The sequence below is a fragment of the Mesocricetus auratus genome, unplaced genomic scaffold (genome assembly GCF_017639785.1).
Source record: "Mesocricetus auratus isolate SY011 unplaced genomic scaffold, BCM_Maur_2.0 Super-Scaffold_100011, whole genome shotgun sequence".
NCBI lineage: Eukaryota > Metazoa > Chordata > Mammalia > Rodentia > Cricetidae > Mesocricetus > Mesocricetus auratus.
Window position 1 is genome coordinate 32,518,095 of NW_024429195.1, and position 19,126 is coordinate 32,537,220.

Below are 19,126 nucleotides of genomic sequence, written 5' to 3' on the forward strand. Positions count from 1 at the left end.
ATGAAGACATTTATGCATTATATACTATTAAATCATCATCATAATAATAAAAGATTATGATAGTCTATTGACATGAAATTGGGTTTTTCAAGTTTACCTTAAGGTGAACTTTTTAAAATTTTAAAAATTTGGATCTATTCATGCCTCTGTATCTATCTTCAGAAAGTACAAATGACCATAAGGATAACCTAAAATGCATATGAAATTATATTTGATGCTATTATCACTTGCTCTCCCCTGGTAGTCCCCCCACTAGGCAATCAGGACCCACCCTCTCCTGGTTTACCTTCTATTTTTCTGGATCCATTTCCAGAACCTTCACCAGAAAGCCATCTTCTCCAGTTACTGAGGACAGCAGACTGGGTTTCTCCCAAGGATTAGTCCTTAGTCTATTCTCCTTTAACATGCCTGCTGGGTTCTATTCCAACCACTCCCAGAGCTATAATCTTCTCTCCTTCCCTATGCTGATAACTCACTGACAATACCTCTAACCGCAAGCTTCCTTCTAAACTTCAAACTGGTTCATCCAGTTGTCCCAGAGGTATCTAAGTTCAACTTGACCAACTGAAAATTTGCGCCTTTTTTCTCTGGCTGGTATTTGATTAGCCTCGGTGTTTCTCTTCAGCCCCCAAGTCACCTAGTTGCTAAGGCTTTTTGATCCCATTTTTCTAAACAGCTTCAGTACCAGTTGCTCTGTGCTCTTGCTTATCTCCCCCCACATCAACCAGCACACCCTCCTTCTTGCATTCAGACTTGCCAGATTTAAGCCATTTCTCCAAACGCAGCTAAGATGACTTCGCTTGACTCAAAAGCAAACCCTGTGGCCTAGGGATTTACTTCAGAAGGACAGTACCTGTCTAATGTACAAGGCCCTGGTTCAATCTCTAGCTTCATACACTTGCAAGGAAAACACACACACACACACACACACACACACACATTGCTTCCTTGCCTTATGTCCTTGCATGACACATTAGCAGGCAAAAGGCCAAAGAATTCTGCATGACACTCATGTGGTCTCCAGCATCTTATCTAACTCTGGCTTGCCCACTCCCTACTTGGCATTCTCTAAGGAGTGACTGGAATATAAAGGCTCAAGTTCACCTTAGTGGTTCATGCTCTGAGTCTTTGTTTCAGCAGGTACACTGGCTTAGCATGTGACCCTTTATATTCTTTTTAACGGTGACATACCTGACTTCATATTTGAAACATTTTGTCCCTAGAAAGGTGTATCAAATTTCCAAACTCCCAATGAATGGGTGTCTTTCTATGTTTTCATGACCTTTTGGACACAAGTTTGCTAATGTTTTATTTAAAATGTCTGTATTTATCTTCCTTTCTGTCTCTCTGTCTGTCTGTCTGTCTGTCTGTCTACATATCTAATTACAAGGAACACTGAGATTTTCAGGACCAGGAAAACAGCCTTGTGAATCTTTGTTGCTGGCTGATACTAGATAGAAAATTAACACAGAACTAAGTTTTGCACATGTTGGCAGTGATCCTGCCCCCAGCTCATTTTCCTGGCATACAGATATAACACTTACACAATGGACATGAACGGATGCATGGTATCAAGCTACAAAAGCTGCCTTCCAAATTATTTGGATTACTGCAATGGCTAGGTAGAAAGATGATCTTTTTAAAGGACATGATGCAAGAAAAACCATGGGTGAAAACACCTTTAAAAATGAAAATCAAGTAATTTTATCCCTAAATCATTAGGAATATCAACACTAATTCAATAACAAATAAATCATTTTATCCATATTAAACCAATGTTAGGATTATATTGCTAAATAATGCTTCCTTGTACCTTCTTGGGAAATAGTAGATATGAGATTCTGCAGCATCCAACTGAAGGTATATTGGAAGTGAGAAACTGGCCAGCACTAAACGAGGTCAGCTCTTTCTTCTGTCTTTTCCAACTTGACAGCCAATACTTGAAGTTCAGAAAAAGAACATCCAACCTGCTGGGGAACTGTACCATTACCTGGGATGTTACTCAAGTGACCACTGAGCCCCGATACTTACAAAGTGAAGCACCACACTTCACAGTAACACAGGCGTGAAACAACTTTTAAAAAAGATTTGATTATTCATGCATTTATATGTATGAGTGCTCTGTCTTCATGAGCACCAGAAGAAGGAAACTGATCCCATTACAGATGGTTGTGAATCAACATGTGGGTGCTTGGAATTGAACTCGCGATCTCTGGAAGAGCAGCCAGTGTTCTTAATGGCTGAACTATCTCTCCAGCCTCCATGGAACAAACATTTCAATGCCCAGGCTTTGAAAAAACAGACTATCTTTTCTATCAATGATTAGTTACCTTTTGTGTTCCCTTTAATAGCTGGGTGGAGCATTTTGGGTCTAAAACTGCAGAACTTGCATTCTAATCCCAAATCTGTTGATTTCTTTCCATCTCCAGTGTCTTCATGTTATACAGGCATCCTCCTCACCTATAACAACTATTCCTAAACTTCGTCTGCCCATACCCCCTTCCACATGGGAGATTTTTGAATCAACCATGGGCATGATAACCATGAAGTTGGTTATCATGAAGAAACTGTAACAATCCTTTGAAATACATATACCCCCACCATTTGCAAAGCTGTCCCTTTCATGAGATTGCCAATCTTCACTGACACTGCACCCTTCTTGCTGTTCACAGTATCAAAGGCTGCCAGTTACTATTAATCATCAAATTACAGTTTGCTAAATGTCATGAGAAGTTTGGTTTGGGATGTACTGTGCCTACATTATCTACTCAGTATGTTTATAAACATAAATGTGTACCAACATTAAGAAAATCAAAAGGGTAATCAAAAATCTCTGGCATCTGCCTACAAAGGAACAATATTCTTGAAAGGAGTCCACCTTTCAGAAAGTGTCCAAAGTTATATGTTGGTATTCTTTTCACTATTTATATCTGTCTTTTGTCACCCATGCCTGCATTTAAAAATCCCTTTCAGACCACAAAAGACCTTTACTCTGAAATAAACCTTGAGACACTAATGCCAAAGCTATTGTGCATAGTAAGGAACCCTACACTTCCATTCTGCACTTCTTGAGTGTGCTAAAAGAGCTTTTAGCAATGGCAAAGTCATTCAAGAGGGAATGGTTAAATGCAAGTCATCTATGATTACTGTGGTGTGTAGAATACTAGTTTCTAACCCTGATGTTGCTGTGTTTGCTTAAGAAGAAAGAGTGTGGCTGGCAGGGTAAGTTCAGATGAAATGCAGTCAAACAACTCCTTGACCTCTGAAACAATAGGTGGGGCCCATTTGAATCATAAAACCAACAGAGCCAACAATTAAACATGGTTATAACAATAAGGGTGCCTCCATATTATGCCACCAAAAGTGCTTGAAAGGATAGAATTGCTTTATAATAAACTGGCAAGAGTTTGATGATCCACACCTTTGCCAACAAATAAAGACACAGATGGCAGTCATAATAAACAATGCCCTGCAGAAATGTGCTATTTCCCTTTTCCGCAGCCATCTCTTCCATTGCAACTCACTACAAGGATGGATTTTAAAACAGGACATGCTAGATTTCCTTCCACTGAGCAATAGGTGTCTCAGCAAGGTTCCATGCATTTTCATGTATAGTGTGTAGACTTCCTGGGTCCCACTTCTCATCCCATGACTCCCTCTCAAGTCTCTTGCAGACCAACATAGGACTAGCAGTGTGAGTTGTTTCTGCTAAGGTGACTTGCTGGCCACATCAACTCTGACCCATATAACTGAGGAAAAGGGAAAACTGGGAGTCAATTTATTATTGAACTTAGGGAAATCTCTTTGATTTTTCTAGTTTTGCCATTGTGGAACTAATAACATAGTCACAGAACAAAAGGGCAATTAGTTACTTATCTTTTCAATCTATAGTGCTTTAAACCTCAGGTAGACACATACCCCCCACTAGGAAAAGGGTCTGTGTAGCTGTTTACCGAGCCTGTATACCAAGGCTTGCCAAGGTAGTTAAACTTCCAATTTGTCAAATTGTTCTGGTTCAAATTAGTCAGTATTAAGTGAAAAGGTTTTACAAATCCAATGTCAATATTAATATAAGTACACATACACATGAGGGGGGCATGAACATATGTGTGTGTGTGTAAGCACATGTGCATGTATGTGTGTCCATATAGCAATACTCTTAATCAAAGAGATTCCAAATTTTACTTTAGAACTTTGTGAATGGCTATCATGGTACCAATACTTTTAAGTGTATTTAAAGTCGTGGAATAGGAAAGTAAACTCAAAGTCTTCTGAGAGTAAAACAAAAATTAGCAAAAGTAGTAATAACAGCTGTTGATAGTAATGGGCACTTCCTATGAAAAGACATTGTGGTATTTAGACAAAAAACTATGCAGGAAATCCCCACATCTTACGTGGGACCAATAACCAGTTGTTATTTTGTTATTGCCATTTTATATTTAAGAGAGTGGAGCTAATGACATACCTTCATTTAGGCAGTGGATTCAGCAGTAAGAAAGGCAGTATGGCTCCTGACTAGCCACTCACTGCCTTCCTATACAATTATCTGAACCTTTGCTGCCCAGGAGGGAGGCTACCAGCTGCGTGTGGTTATTTGAATAGAAACATTAATTAAAATGAAAATGAAGTCCTCAGTTCCACTGGCCACATGTAGCCAGTGCCTACTGTTAAAGAACTTTATCTACAATGCAGTACAGTCCATGTCTGCCTCTTCAGAAGTACTATTGGTCAGCACTAGCTGAGAAGTGGTCAGAATGAGTCCTTAGCTTTGTACACCAGGAGTATGTGAGTGGACTGATTAGATTAAACAGAACTGCAATCAAGGGGCTGAGTTAAAACCCGAGTTCAGGTCAGGACCACTGTAAAAGCTGGGTATGGGAACAGAAGTGTTCACGTGTTACACTGTCTGGTGGTAGATGAATTCACAAAGATGGACAGATCCTAGCGGCTCTCTGGGTAGCCAGCGTAGCCAAATGGCAAGCTGCTGAATCAATGAGAGACCCTGTCTATAAACAAACAAATGGAACAACATTTCATGTATACTTCTAGCTTTTACACACACGCACACACACACATATACACACACACATGCATGTGTGCACACACATGCACACACATGGAATCACACCACATGTGTACATATATGTAAGTACCACACACATGCACAAAGTTGCTGCTTAAAAAATTCTAATTTTCAATTCTGCCTTCAATTTTAAATCATTTGCCTCTCTACGATAAGGTGAGAATTCGAAAAGCACCCTAGATAACCTGTCTCAGAAATGGCCAGGTGGAAATGTGACCCTAGTTATATCTGCACCTATCATTTTAGAAGTCAATGAGATAAAGCAGCTGATATGATGAGCAAGGGCAAGATTAAGACTCAGGAGCAGATAGGCTTGAGTTCCAGTTCCAGATCCCCGCATCTATGAACCTGGAACACGAAATAACCTACATTAGACTAAATTTCTCATCTGTATAATAGGGCTCATGATACTCTTGTCAAGGCATCCTGAAAATGAGATAATACCAAAAGAGGCTGGGTCAAGCTGATGCTCAAATGGGACCCTTCATGGTAGAAACATGGAGGCAGAGGCAAGCCATTCATTAAGAACTGTAGAAGAGATTTTTCTTTAACTAAATGGCTTTCAGTAGTTTCCTTTTCTTTTCTATTTTTCCTTATTTTTTAAAAAAGATTTCACATCAATCTTTATTTATGGCTATTTTTCCCTGAAAGCTAGCTTTTCAACATTGAGTTCTCATTCTTTAAAAATATTTTTGTTAATTCTTTTCTAATTTTATACAATGCATTTTGATTACATTCGCCCTTTATCTCCCCTCCTAACTTTATTTCCACTCCCATCTCCTTAACTTCTTGACAATTTGTATTTCTTTTTTCCATTTTTTAAAATTGAAATTAGAAACAAGCTTGTTTCACATGTAAATCCCAGTTCCCTCTCCCTCTCCTCCTCCCCTGCCCCCTCACTGTCCCTCCATCCCATCCCCTTTCTGCTCCCCAGGGAGGGTGAGGCCTTCCATGGGAGATCTTCAAAGTCTGTCATATAATTTGGAGCAGGGCCTAGACCCTCCCCCATGTGTCTAGGCTGAGAAAGTATCCCTCTCTGTGGAGTGGCCTCCCAAGTTCATTTGTGTACTAGGAATAAATATTGATCTATTACCGGAGGCTCCACAGATTAACAAGACCTCCAAACTAACATCCATGTTCAGGGGGTCTGGAACAGTCCTATACTGGTTTCCTAGATATCAGTCTGGGTTCCATGAGCTCCCCCTTGTTAAGGTCAGCTGTTTATGTGGGTTTCTCCAGCCTAGTCTTGACCCCTTTGCTCATAACTCCTCCCTTTCTGCAACTGGATTCCAGGAGTTCAGCCCAGTGTTTAGTTGTGGGTGTCTGCTTCTGCTTCCGTCAGCTACTGGATGAAGGCTCTAGGATGGCATATAAGGTAGTCATCAATGTCATTACTGGGGAAAGGGCATTTATGGTAGCCTCTCTACTATTGCTTAGACTGTTAGTTGGTGTCATGCTTGTAGACCTCTGGACATTTCCCTAGTACCAGATTTCTCTTTAAACCTATAGTGGTTCCCTCTATTATGATATCTCTTTTCTCACTCTCCTCTATTCTTTCCCTGACTTTGAAAAGCCTTTTTTCCTTCTTTCTTCTTCTTCTTTTTTTTGTTATTGTTTTTTGTTTTGCAATACTGTATTAATCTGGCACTTTTTAGACCAGGCTGACCTCTAACTCAGAGATCCATCTATCTCTGCTTCCTGATTGCTGAAATTAAAGGACTATATGTTTTCTTGGGGGCAGGTATAAGAGAAAGACTTGAATTTGAGCACCAGTGAAGACAAAGCACAGAAACAGAATAGGCCATGGACTTCAAAGGGAGAAAACAAGTATAAACAAGAACAGTCTGTGATGGAGGAAAACAGTATCCTCAGAACTCTGAGTGAAAAGGAAGGTGAGCAACAGAGAAGAGACTTGATGCCAAAGATATTTTGTGACTAAATACCCAAGGGCCTTGTGTCCCAGACTGAGGGGTTGAGTTTCAAGTGCGCGTTTTAGAAGCAAAACACTCCTCTCACACAAATCCAGAAAAACCAGAGGAGTGAAGAACAATACTGTGTCATCTGAGAAAGAGGTGGGGGCTCCCAAGTTGAACCACTAGCTCTCCTTCCCCTAGCTGGTGTCCCATAACTCATCTCAAGGAACACTGAACATAGGTATACAAGAGCTAAAACCTATGTCTGTGGATAATAGACAACAAGAGGCCTGCTGTAAGGAAATGTGGGGTTTTCCCATGTGTGATGTTTTGGAGGGTGATCTTATAGAGACAAGAAACCATTTATAGCTCTCCTCCAGCTAATCTTGGGACTAATTAATGTTAAGATGTGTGATTTTTTTAGAAACTCAAGCAAAAATGGATTACTAAATCTAGCAAATTGTTGAAAATGCATGTATGAAGCCAATGGTAGACTTTCAAGTTCTAACAGGTAAAGGATGAAACTATTATCAATGGGAAACTATTATCAGGGAAAAGGAAAAAAATACATTTCACCCCATTTGAAGTGGGACCATGTGAAGGTGCCAGATGACAGAATTGGAAATTTGGAGGCTAAGATATTAAGAGTCTTTACTAGAGAAATAAATAATGTCTTGAGAGGATAGGACCCAGGAAAATGAAGAAGACAGGAGGGTAGAAGTCTGAATTTCTGTAAGCATCAATAATAATGGATGAAGAAGGACGAGGAGGAGAAGGAGGAGGAGGAGGGTGAGGAAAAAAGAAGAAGAAAGGAGAGGAGGAGGAGGGAGAGGAGGAGGAGGAAGAAGAAGAGGAGGGGGAGGAACCTAGACTCTGACCCCTCAGCCAGTATGACCACAGACCTTTGTAGGCAATGTTGGCAAACAAAAGACTGCAATAAGATGAACACTGAAGAGAAACTGAGAAATTATGACATTGTAAACAAATATGTATGTACCTCACGGATATACTTTTACTTTTAAAACTCGTTGACCTCTTTCTCTCCAGATAGACTCCAAGGACTGTTCATAACTGGTAGCCTTTGTAGTAGTATTGTCATTCCACAATTTACTACCCTAGATGCCATTGTGATTAAAATGTATTATCTTGCAGCTTCCTTAGTCCTAATGTATTGCATAAACCTCTAATGCCCTCAGAATTCAATTTACCTTTAAGGGATCCCTTTCAGTGTTGTCTGCCTTGATTTAAAGATGTCAAGTTACTTGACACATTTGTCACTGTCAGCACAATAAAGGTCAGTATTCAGTGTGTAGTTATGTGAACAGTCTAGTCAAACTTTGAGATTTGAAGCTGGTCTTGAGCAACAGGAAAGAAATTTACTTGCTGCTGGGTCCTAAAAGTCTGACTGTACTACAACAGTTACTCGAGTCAGCAGACATTATGATGTTTTCAGTTTTAATCCGGAGTCTGACCTGGAGAAAAAATTAACACTGGAAGTTTCCAAAACAAGAGGGTGTTTTCTCACCCTTCAACAAAATGACAGATTCTAAGAGTCTCCTCCTGTCTATGATCAATCTCTCCATTTACAGTGTTTCAATTTAACCCACCTCATTGAAACAAATGACTCCTTTACCATATTGCCTCTCATTCTTTACAAAAGAGTTAAGTTTCACTTAGCAGAACATTCATCAATGTGTAAGAAAATGTACACAAACACAAATAAAACTGGAAAAGTCAGCACCTTGCACAGTTTTCCTTTATGTATGCTAAATTTTCTTCCATTGGAAGTAGAACTACGTGTGCAGGTGGTGCTAAACTTTGCCAGCTGCTCCACTACAATCTGGCCTTTGAAACATATCCTAAAAAAAGGATGGAGACTGTAAAAATAAAGGCATGGGTTTGGGGTAAGACTATACTGAAGCAATTCTGTGGGTAAAGACAGTAGAGGGGGGGGCAACTTCAGGTCATAAACAGTAAGCAGTATTTCCATTCGGTGGACCACACAATAAAATTTTTCCATGAAAATGAAATGGAACAAGAGAACAGACATATCTGCTTTATGTTAAAGCAGAGCATGTGTGACCCTAAAACGGGAAGATGTTGTTTAAGGCTGTACATCCTCAAGAAAAATATTGCCTCAATAATAGTGCCACAGTTCCTATTAATTTTGCTTACCAACTACATAAATTAGACACGTACTCACTGGGGCTGCCCTCTGTGTTCAGTATCCACAGTGCTCATAGAATTCATATTTGCATCTTCACTAGATTCCTTTTCCTTATTTCAACTTGCTAACTTATTGTGAAAGATCTGACACAAGTATCAATATAATTATCATTTTATCCATATTGTAGCAATGGAAGGAGATGGCTATCAGAGGAAGACATTTACTTAAACTGAGGTAAAGAAAATTTAAAACTCAGGACAAGAAAGAGAAGACATACTGACACTCTTAAAGGCTGCAGCTCTCTCTCCATACCACAAACCTTTTTCCTTTAAGAAAATCATGGGTGGTACACTCAATACTAGCTTACATTCTATTCTGATTTAGAAAGAACGAAAACATGGTGAAGGGGAAGAAAAAAAGGAGAAAGAATCCAAGACAATGAAAGAGGAGTAGAGTAAATAAGAGAGAAAACACAACAAAGACATATAGACCAAGTTTGGGCCTTGAGATGTTTACAAGACAGGGAGAAATGGAACTTTAAAAGAAACTCAAGGGTTGGGGAGAAAGCTGAGAAGGATAAGTACCTGCCACACAGGATGGAGTCCTGAGTCAGGCCCACAGCACCTGCATGAAATCTCTGGGTCACAACCTGTGCCTGTACCTCAGTGGGACAGGGACAGGCAGATGACTAGAGTTCATTGGGCAACCAGGCTTGCTGAATAAGTGAACTCTGGGTTTATTGAGAGATTGTCTCAAAAAATGAAGTGAAAATGCCTACTTCTGGCACACACACACACACACACACACACACAGAATTCAGGTTCTGGGTAGACTTTAACTTTCCTGTACAATCTGAGAGTGGCTGCAGGTGGCAAGCCTGATGTATGGAGGAATAACTGCAGTGCATAACCAAGAAATTTATGGTCTCTCAGAAGTATTCTGAACATTTCATAGGAAAGCCATGGATATGTGCCCTCTCCCTGCTAACGGACTGTGATGCTGTGTGGCTGGGTACACTGATTTTGAGACACTGTTAAAGTGCTTCGTTATAAACTCAGCATCTTCCTTGAGAGAAGCCACCCAATTTCTTTGGCCATCTCTGCACATTGATTCCCAAGAGCATCTCATATCCCCGCATATTAAATGTGGGTTTCTAGGTCTTCAATGAGGCTTAATGAAACCATTTCTTGCTAAGTATGGAATTTAGTAACCAAAACACTGCAAGTTGAAACATCAGTCATAGGCTCTCAAAATATTATGTGGCTAACACTGTGATGGAGTTGAGGCACTGCCCATATTTCCTGAAGTAATGACACTCCATCTTAAAGGCCCACTCTGTTATGTCACATTTGTATTTGTATCCCATAATGTGAATGTATTAGCCTCAAATTGTTTAGTCATAAATCATCATCAAAGAAATATGCTTATTTTTATTTTTAGTATTCATGACTTGCATGATCCTAGTACAACATATATTTAGCACTGCAGAGCAATGAATCCATAACTTGGAGAGAAATGGCTTTATAGATCATTACAACCTATGTTGCTTTAACAGTTAATCACATTTTCACTAATAATATGGCATAAGTCCTTTTACCTGAAGAGTGAGAAATGAATGACTTTTGTGCTTGCACTAAAAGTCCTCTATTTGACCTCTACCAGGGTAGAGGGAAATCCAGTATAATCACTGCTTTCCCTCCAGCACCATCAATACTTTCATTCAGTCAACAGACTGTGCTTTCAGCTAAGGCTTGGCCAGTGCCCACACTCCAAGAAGAGAAAAATCCCCCAAGCTCTGCTGTAACTTTGAACCTGGGGTCACAGAGTGATGTCTCAGTGAGCCCAGGGTCTCCTGGAGAATACCTCAGATAGCTGGCCCAACAAAGACAAATATTATGGCAGTGAAAAATAAATCTGCCATTTTTAACCTTTTCAGGGAAAGTAATCCACTTATTGGCTTTAGTTAAAGTGTCTTACCTTTCTTCCCCTTTTTGTTGTATCTGTGAGTAATTTCCCCAGTCACATTGTTTATAGGAAGTGAAGTTATTCGTAATCATGCCTTAAGAGTATGTACACAAACTGGACACCCTAAAAGACCACTATGTATTAAATTCCTGATTGTTTGACATAAATTCTCTCTCTCTCTTTCAGCCCGACAGGATTCTTCTCATTTATTTACGAATAGGTTAAGACCTTCGCCTTGTTTCTAGCTGTGCTTCTAAGTGCTAACATATATTAAGTAAATGTGGAACCTCTTCTGCATAGGAAACAAATTAAGTTGGTTAAACATGGAGAAAGACTAAATGTAATCCATCTCTTGTCATGTTTATGGGATCTGAACTCATCTTACATGAATGTTCCAAGTTGGTTGTTGAAGCAGATGGGTTGCTTATGATAAACCAGAACTACAGACACAGAACATAATAATATAAATCATAAAGAAGATAAATAATGAAATTCTTTTAAAATAACTCTGGTTAAATATTTAGACAGCCAATTTTTAAGCTTACTTGCACACAAAAATAGTACTTGCATATCTAAGGAAGGAAAGAATGGTACTCAACCCTAATATAAATATAATCTAAATTTAGTCATTGAAGACTCAAGATACTTAAAAAAATCTGGGTGCATTTTTAGAGTATCAAATAATAAAATATGAGCCTTTCCCTGAGTCAACATGACAAGAGTGGGCACTTACTAATAACATTTTAACAACATTCTCATTCCAAATCCTTCACTGCAGCTCGACAAGGAAGTAGGAAGGTTTTTCCATCACCATGAATTCTACAAGGTGAGGGATACTCAACATGGTGAACAACTTACTGCCCATGACCCTGTTGTCAATGTTCAGCAATTCATGACCTCACACCACTTTGAGTACAGAGCATGTTTTTACATTCCATTGCAAAAACTTCTGAATCAACTCACTTCTTGATTGGAGGGTCAAAGGAGAGTTTAGAGAAATAATCTACACAAGATCATATGCTTAGATATGATGCAGCCAAGGTCTGCATGACTATTTGGACTCATAGACTATGCAAATAATCTTAATCATGATACTCAAGAAAATGTTTAAATAAAGGTAGATATTTTAATTCAGGGCAATTTGGCATAGATTTTTTATGCACAAAACCATACATGTAGGTCCTCAGGCCATGGTCTAAGGTAACTAGAAATAAAAGGGTAAGGGAAAAGCTAGCAAAAGTGACAAGTCTAATAGCAGCAAAAGCAACCCTGGGGACAATGATAGTGCAAATATATATAAACCTGCCTTGATTATGAGCTACTCTGCCCTCATTTTCCTCATGTGTGGATCAGGTGGCATCTCAGTAGGGAGGTTTCATTTGATGCCCCATCACAGCAACCAGAGCCTGTTCCTGTTGGAGGCATAGACATCCTGACCACCTCCACTGCAGCTTCCTGGGGGGTAAGAGACAGTATCCACTCTATCTACAGATTAATTTAAAATGGTTTTAGTTATTTTCTATGAAATAGCATCTTTCATCTCTCCCTCCTTCCTTCCTATTCCGTTCTCTGTTGCTAATAGAACCCTTTCCTACTATATCCCGATGCTCTCAAATAAGACACATGTTTAGGACAGGCTTTGGGGAGCAAATGCTCTGATGGTGGATAAAGGTGACTAAGCAAACACTGTCAAGGGATAAGATTATGTAAAAGCATCTGCCTGGTCTCACATAGGTAGAAAGAAAATGTACTAAGAGAACCCATGTATTATTTCCCAGATGAATCAGGTCCAACCCGAATCCTACAGAAGGGCAGAAATTCATTAGGTATGGTACAGAAATGTAATATAAGTTGGCGTAGGATGGAAAAGAATGGGTTGGTGTGGGGTTTGCTTGGGGTGAGGGGGAGAAGGAGGCAGCAAAATTAAATGAGGGATTTTTAGAAGGGAAGAGAAATCTCTTGTCATGTAGTAAACAAAAAAGGGAACATGGTTGAAAATACTAAATTCTCACTAGGTGGAATGCTACATGCTGAATATAGGTTGAATCATTTAGAATGATGAGGGGAAAACCTGGGTTACAGATCACTGATCCAAGAACAGGACTGTTAAATTAATGCTGCATGGGCTGCTTCAGTAGCATCAAACCATTTTCATCTCTACTGAGGTCCTGTCTGGCCATGGGATACAATGCATTATGCACTAGATTATTCAGAAATCTAGTACATAATGCATTTACATTTTGAGCATAATTTTAAATAGAATTTTAAGGTATTCTTTAAGAATTGTATACATATATATCATATAGTTAAGCATATCCATCCCAGACACCCTCCTTCCAACTTCTCTCAGAGACTCCATCAGCAAATTTCCCTCCAAACCTCATGTCCCCTTTTTAAAAAATTAAATTATCTACTCGGTTCAGTTCATGATGCATGTATATGGTTGGGTGTAGAGCTATCCACTGGAGATCAGGCAACCCCAAGGGCTTATACTTGTGGAGCAAATTGACTCTTTCTATGCCAGAAGACTACAGCTATCAATAGCTCCTCAGCTAGGGCTGAGACTTCATGAGTACCACCCATCCATGCTGGGATTTTAGGTGGCTTGATCTTATGCAAGTCTTGTGTGGATGACCTGTAGCTGTTGTGAGTTTATGAGTTCAATGGCCCTGTCATGTCTAGAAGACACTTGTTTTCGGTCGTCCTCTTCAACCTCTGGCCTTTATAATCCTTCTGCTCTCTGTTCTGGCATGGTCCCTGAGCTTTGGTGGCATACATTTTAAGGTCATAGCTGGTGGTCTCAAACTGTTCAGGACACAAGTGGAAGGGTGCCTCAGATTCTTCCCTGAGAATGCAGGTGTTTGGTTTATCTGATTGCTTCCATATTTCTCTTTTTAAAATATTTATTTGTTTTTATTTTACATGTTTGAGATTTTGTCTGCATGTATGTATGTGTACCACATTCATACCTTATACCCAAGGAGGACTGAAGTTACAGAAGGAACTAGAGTTACAGAAGGTTGTTAGGAGCCATGTCTGTGTTGGGAACTGAACCCAGATCCCCTAGAAGAGCAGTAGCACTTTTAACTTCTGAGCCATCTCTCCAGTCCCATTTTTAATTTTTGTAAAAATGTGCATTGGTGTTTTGCAATGGGTATCAGGTCGCCTGGAACTGTAGTTATAAACAGTTGTTAGCTGTCATGTGGGTGCTGGGAATTGAACCTATGTCCTCTGGAAGAGCAGTCAGTGCTGCATATTTCTAATTGAAGATTTTATTTAAAATACAAAACTGAAATAACTAGGTATTCAGTTTTACTTATAATACATTAAAATCTATTTTGGCATCCAGAACAGAGAAGACATGATTTTCTTCAAATATAACTGCTGTCTGAAGTGCACATATGGGCTAAATACTTCTCATTTCAAACATTGTCTCATTTTTCAAATGCTCAATAATTTTAAATCAAATATTACCACTCTTTTAAACTTTGCAAACCAAGAAGCATGAACAATCATTACATTTTTATTATCCTGTAATTAATCTAGTTAAAAATGTTTAGAGGAATACTACTTTGTTTTTAAATTGCTAAGGCCAAATTAGTTCTCATCATATTCACTTTGTATCATGTAAGATTAATCAACAGAATATAGCTAAACTGTCCAGCTATCAAAATTAATAAATCCATTGAGTGACCAAAATTGTTTAGTCCAGTTGAGAAAACACTCATGCATCCACAGGTAGTGAAATTGGTTTCCTGAGACATCTCACCTTCACCATCTCTCTAAACTGGAAAATGATGTCACTTATTTATTCAACAATGAAAGTGATTTTCCATCCATTAATACTTAACATGGAAGCAGGTTAGATGTTTTGATTCACAGACAAGCAGACAGATACAACTGATGGCTGAAAGAATCTTAAAATACTGTCCTGTGTCATTAAATATTTTATCAGTACCCAGGTAAGAACAGGAGAAAATAATATCAAAGTGACATCAAAGCCCAAGAAAAAGAATAAATATAGAGTAAAAGTAGAATGTCCATGAAATCAAAGGTAGACATTCAAACTATTAGACTAGGTCTGAGCTCTACATCTAAATAAATCTTAGAAACACTTCAAGAACTATGAAACCAGTTCCCAGAAATAAAGCTATCCATATTTCCCACAAGAGTCTACAGGGCTCAGACTGTAATATAATTGACACAAAGCTTCTAGAAGCAGTATTCACAGGAAATATTTTCACTCTCATTTCTCAAGAGAAAAATAGTCCTCTGTATTTGTGGGTGTGTCTGGCACTGAGACCGCCCTAGCTCAAACGTCATCCTGCAAGGGCCAGAAGAAGAGCCAAGAACTGAGAAGTGTTCTCTAGTCACTGTCCTTAGCAGCCTTTCTGTGCTTTAAATTTTCATTTTAAAGATAAAATAAGTGTTCTTATTCTGAAATATTTTAGAAACTAAAGAATTATCTGTCTACTAAGATTTTAGAACTATATAAAAGGTTTTTAGTATTACATAAAATATCTGGGAAAGGACAGTCGAGGAAACCCAGGCTTTCAATATTTTCACAAAACCAGGTTTGAAAAAATAAGTGATGCATGTATAATATAGTTATTATGGATGAAAAACTAGGGTATCCTAACATTTTAGATGCTAAGCACTCCTAATAAAAGATCTTAGGAATCAAAATTCTTAATTGGCTGGGTGTAGTGACAATGCCTTTTATCTTGACACTCTGGGGGCAGAGGCAGGAAGATTTTTGTGAGTCTGAATCTCGTTCATTCTTTGTACTCAGTTTCAGGCTAGTCAGAGTTATATCATGAGATCTTGTCTCAAAAAACAAACACAAACCATCACCAAACACTCATAATTATAAATGCTTAAAAACTAATCAACACCTTCAAGTTTACACATGAAAGAAAGGAAAACCAAAATATTTCAAATGGAACTACTGACTCCACAGACAATTCTTTTATCAAATCCTTTTCTGTCTGCACTCTGAAACTACATAAGATTTCAAAACCTGTTCTCTCACGCAATGGTACTGTGACAGCAAATGACTTCCAAAAAACTTATGTTAAACTGATTGCACATTCTACTGTCTAGTTATTCATTCATGTTTCCAAAGACGAAGACAGTGCAGCTAATGTGGTCTGTTTTTAGACAATTCATGGTGACTTGAGAGCATGAGAAGCTACCAGGTGGTTAACTCAGCATCTTCTCTACCATTAAACCTCAAATCTTCAGAAATGCTTCCTCACAAACATCACAACGACAGCAGTGGCTGTGTGTGGGATGTAGGCATGCTTTTCCTCCTCTGTAAAAGGCCGTGTTCCTGGGAAGTCATGCTGATTCTGCACACTAACATCCCGAAGAGATCATGAGTGGTTCGTGTTATTCTAGGGTTAAGAGCACTGGCTGCTATTTCAGAGGATCTGGGTTCAATTCCCAGCACCTACATGACAGTTCATTACTGTAACTCCAGTTCTAAGAGACCTGCTACCCGCTCATTGCAAAACACCAATGCACAAACAAAATATCTCAGGAAGCATGTTTAGTTTCTGACTACAAATGTTTTGCCATCGTTTTAGAAAAAAAAATACAGTTAACTGTGATTCAAGAAAACATCAGTCCACACAAATAGGTGCAAGGGTATAATGGATATGGCTGAAATTTGGTCTATGCTCTCATACCTATTTGTGAGGACTATTATCTTTCTGAGTCATAGCAATACACAGGCAGATCATTCAGAAAGTCCTGGATACCCACTCTCAGCTTAATTATCTATGTTTAATAAGAATTACCATACCTGCTCCACTGGAATAAGCTTCTTTTTTTTACCATTGGATGGTAACACATTTAAAGTGACCTGCATAAACCTTGTAAATTGGATAGTTATATTTTAGCTAAATGATCCTCAACCATACTTCCTCGTTGTCACTAATCCATTAGAATCTAATGAGGCCCTGAACACGGTGATGAAAATGAAGCTGCTATGCTCATAGGTCAAACTCAAAGAAGCCTGTGCTGTTGGCCAGCGATGAGTTTTCTTATAGGGCCAGTGGCTGTTACTCCAAGAAGTCAAAACTTACTTCTGCAGCATGTATGGCATAGTTAAAATAGAAGTCTGCATATAGACTATGTGTTGTCTTTATGAGATTATTCTTAGAGCTGACTGGCTAAAGAGGAACATAAGAAACAGCATGCAGTTTTATCAGAAGAAGTTGGAGCCTGAAAAACCACAGCTGGGAAATAGGTGGAAACAAACAAACAAACAAACCCTAACCTAAGCACACAGTTATTAATCATCAGGCCACAAGATAACCTTTATTAATGCGATTAATTCTTTGCTTGGGCTTGTGTGACTTTATAGTTTTCTGCTTAGAAGAAATCAATTGTATGAGTTCAGCAAAGAAGGAACCTCCATAATAGATGTTTCCACTCTTGCCTTTACTTTGCTCTGATAGCCCTTAAGGTGGTCTGAGGTAAAAGCTAAAGATGCATTGTAGCCTGAGGGATGATTGAATGAAAAAAATGGGGGATGGGAGCAGAACCTACTTGGATAGACCAATTTCCCACCACTGTGAGCCAGAGCAATTGATTGATGAATCCTCTCTCTGTCAAGAGGCAGCCTTCAGATTTCATCACATAAATACTCATTCAACTCAAATTCTGCTTGACAAGCCTCAGACAGCTTTGTTCTGTCACAGATATCATTGGAAGGAAAACGCACCATTAATCATCCTTAATTAACTTTACCATAGTCTGCTGAGACCAATGTGCTATCAGGCTAAGCCCCCAACTTAACAAGGACGCTATAATTATCAAATAGAAGCATATTTCCCAGTTCCCTCTTTCCTACTGTTATTAACTATGGGAATCCAGCATGCATAGAGTTCATAGGACATTGTGCCCATTGATTATATCAGATAGCTTTTCAGTGGGAACATTCTACTCTAACAAAAGCATAATTTTAAATACGACTGCCCTGCATGAGATGGCATTTTATACTTACACCACCCCTGCGGTTCATGAGTTCTAATATTTCCTTCCCAATTCTCAGGTATCATGTGTCCTGAGACATCATTTTTTAAGTAGAAGGAAAAAAACATTAAAACAACTAAAATAAAGCCTGAGTTTGAAAGACCACAGCATCATTTGAAGCTCAAAGTACAAGACGATGGGTTGGCATCAGTACAAGCACTCACACATATGTCCAGGCACTAGCATACCCCTCACATTATAAAATGATTTGCAATTTTCAGGAAGCATCAACACATGGCAGGATTGTTTTGATTTTTGCCTAGCACCAGTATTATCCATTTGTCTCTTTCAAAACTATCTATTATTAAAGTTTGATAACCAGGGCTGAAATTCAGTGGTAACAATGAGCAACCTAAATATAATATGTGTTCACATTTTAAATAAAAGTAAAATACAAGTATGTGAATTAGTGACTATGATATAGTGGCCAACATATTCCAAATGACTACAAGTTGGGTCTGCTAGTCTTCCAGAAAGGCTTCTAGCTGCTTTGCATATTAGTCACTCTCTTATACAAGAATACACTAATGATATGAGTTACTATTTCAAATTATATGCTAATCAACTCAGTTGGTCCATTTCAGGTCATGAGAAATTTAAATCTACATCATAGACTCCTCTGTTGACATTGTTTTCTCTCCAAATTACCATGGAAGTGGGCTTTCATCATTAGGAGGATGAACTTTCATTGTGGAAATGAAGATGATTCAGGGTCTTTATTTGGGAGCTGCAGGTTGACAATTTCTCATAGAGACTAGCCCCTTGGCAAATGTTCTGGCATGGTGTGACATGGCAGACAATGCATTTTGTCCCCTCCCCCAAGAGAAATAAGAATATAATGTTATAACATGAGTTTAATCTATCATTCATAATACATAGTATTCATTTGATAGGGTTCTGTAATTGGGAGAAGACAGGGCCATCAGCAAAGCCCACTTTGGTGGTTCATATTTACTG

General features: G+C 38.8%; 1 protein-coding gene across 8 annotated transcripts in view; it reads right to left on the reverse strand.

The window, feature by feature from the left end:
* Positions 1 to 19,126, reverse strand: part of Mecom (MDS1 and EVI1 complex locus) — a 544,013-nt gene that overhangs the window by 85,316 nt on the left and 439,571 nt on the right. Inside the window, exon 1 of one of the 8 annotated variants that reach the window (XM_040754553.1) lies at positions 287 to 416. The exons of the other annotated variants lie outside the window; for them this stretch is intronic. The gene's annotated coding sequence lies outside the window, so the exon portion shown is untranslated. Of the gene's footprint in view, positions 1 to 286; positions 417 to 19,126 lie in introns of those variants that run through there. 8 annotated transcript variants of the gene reach the window in all.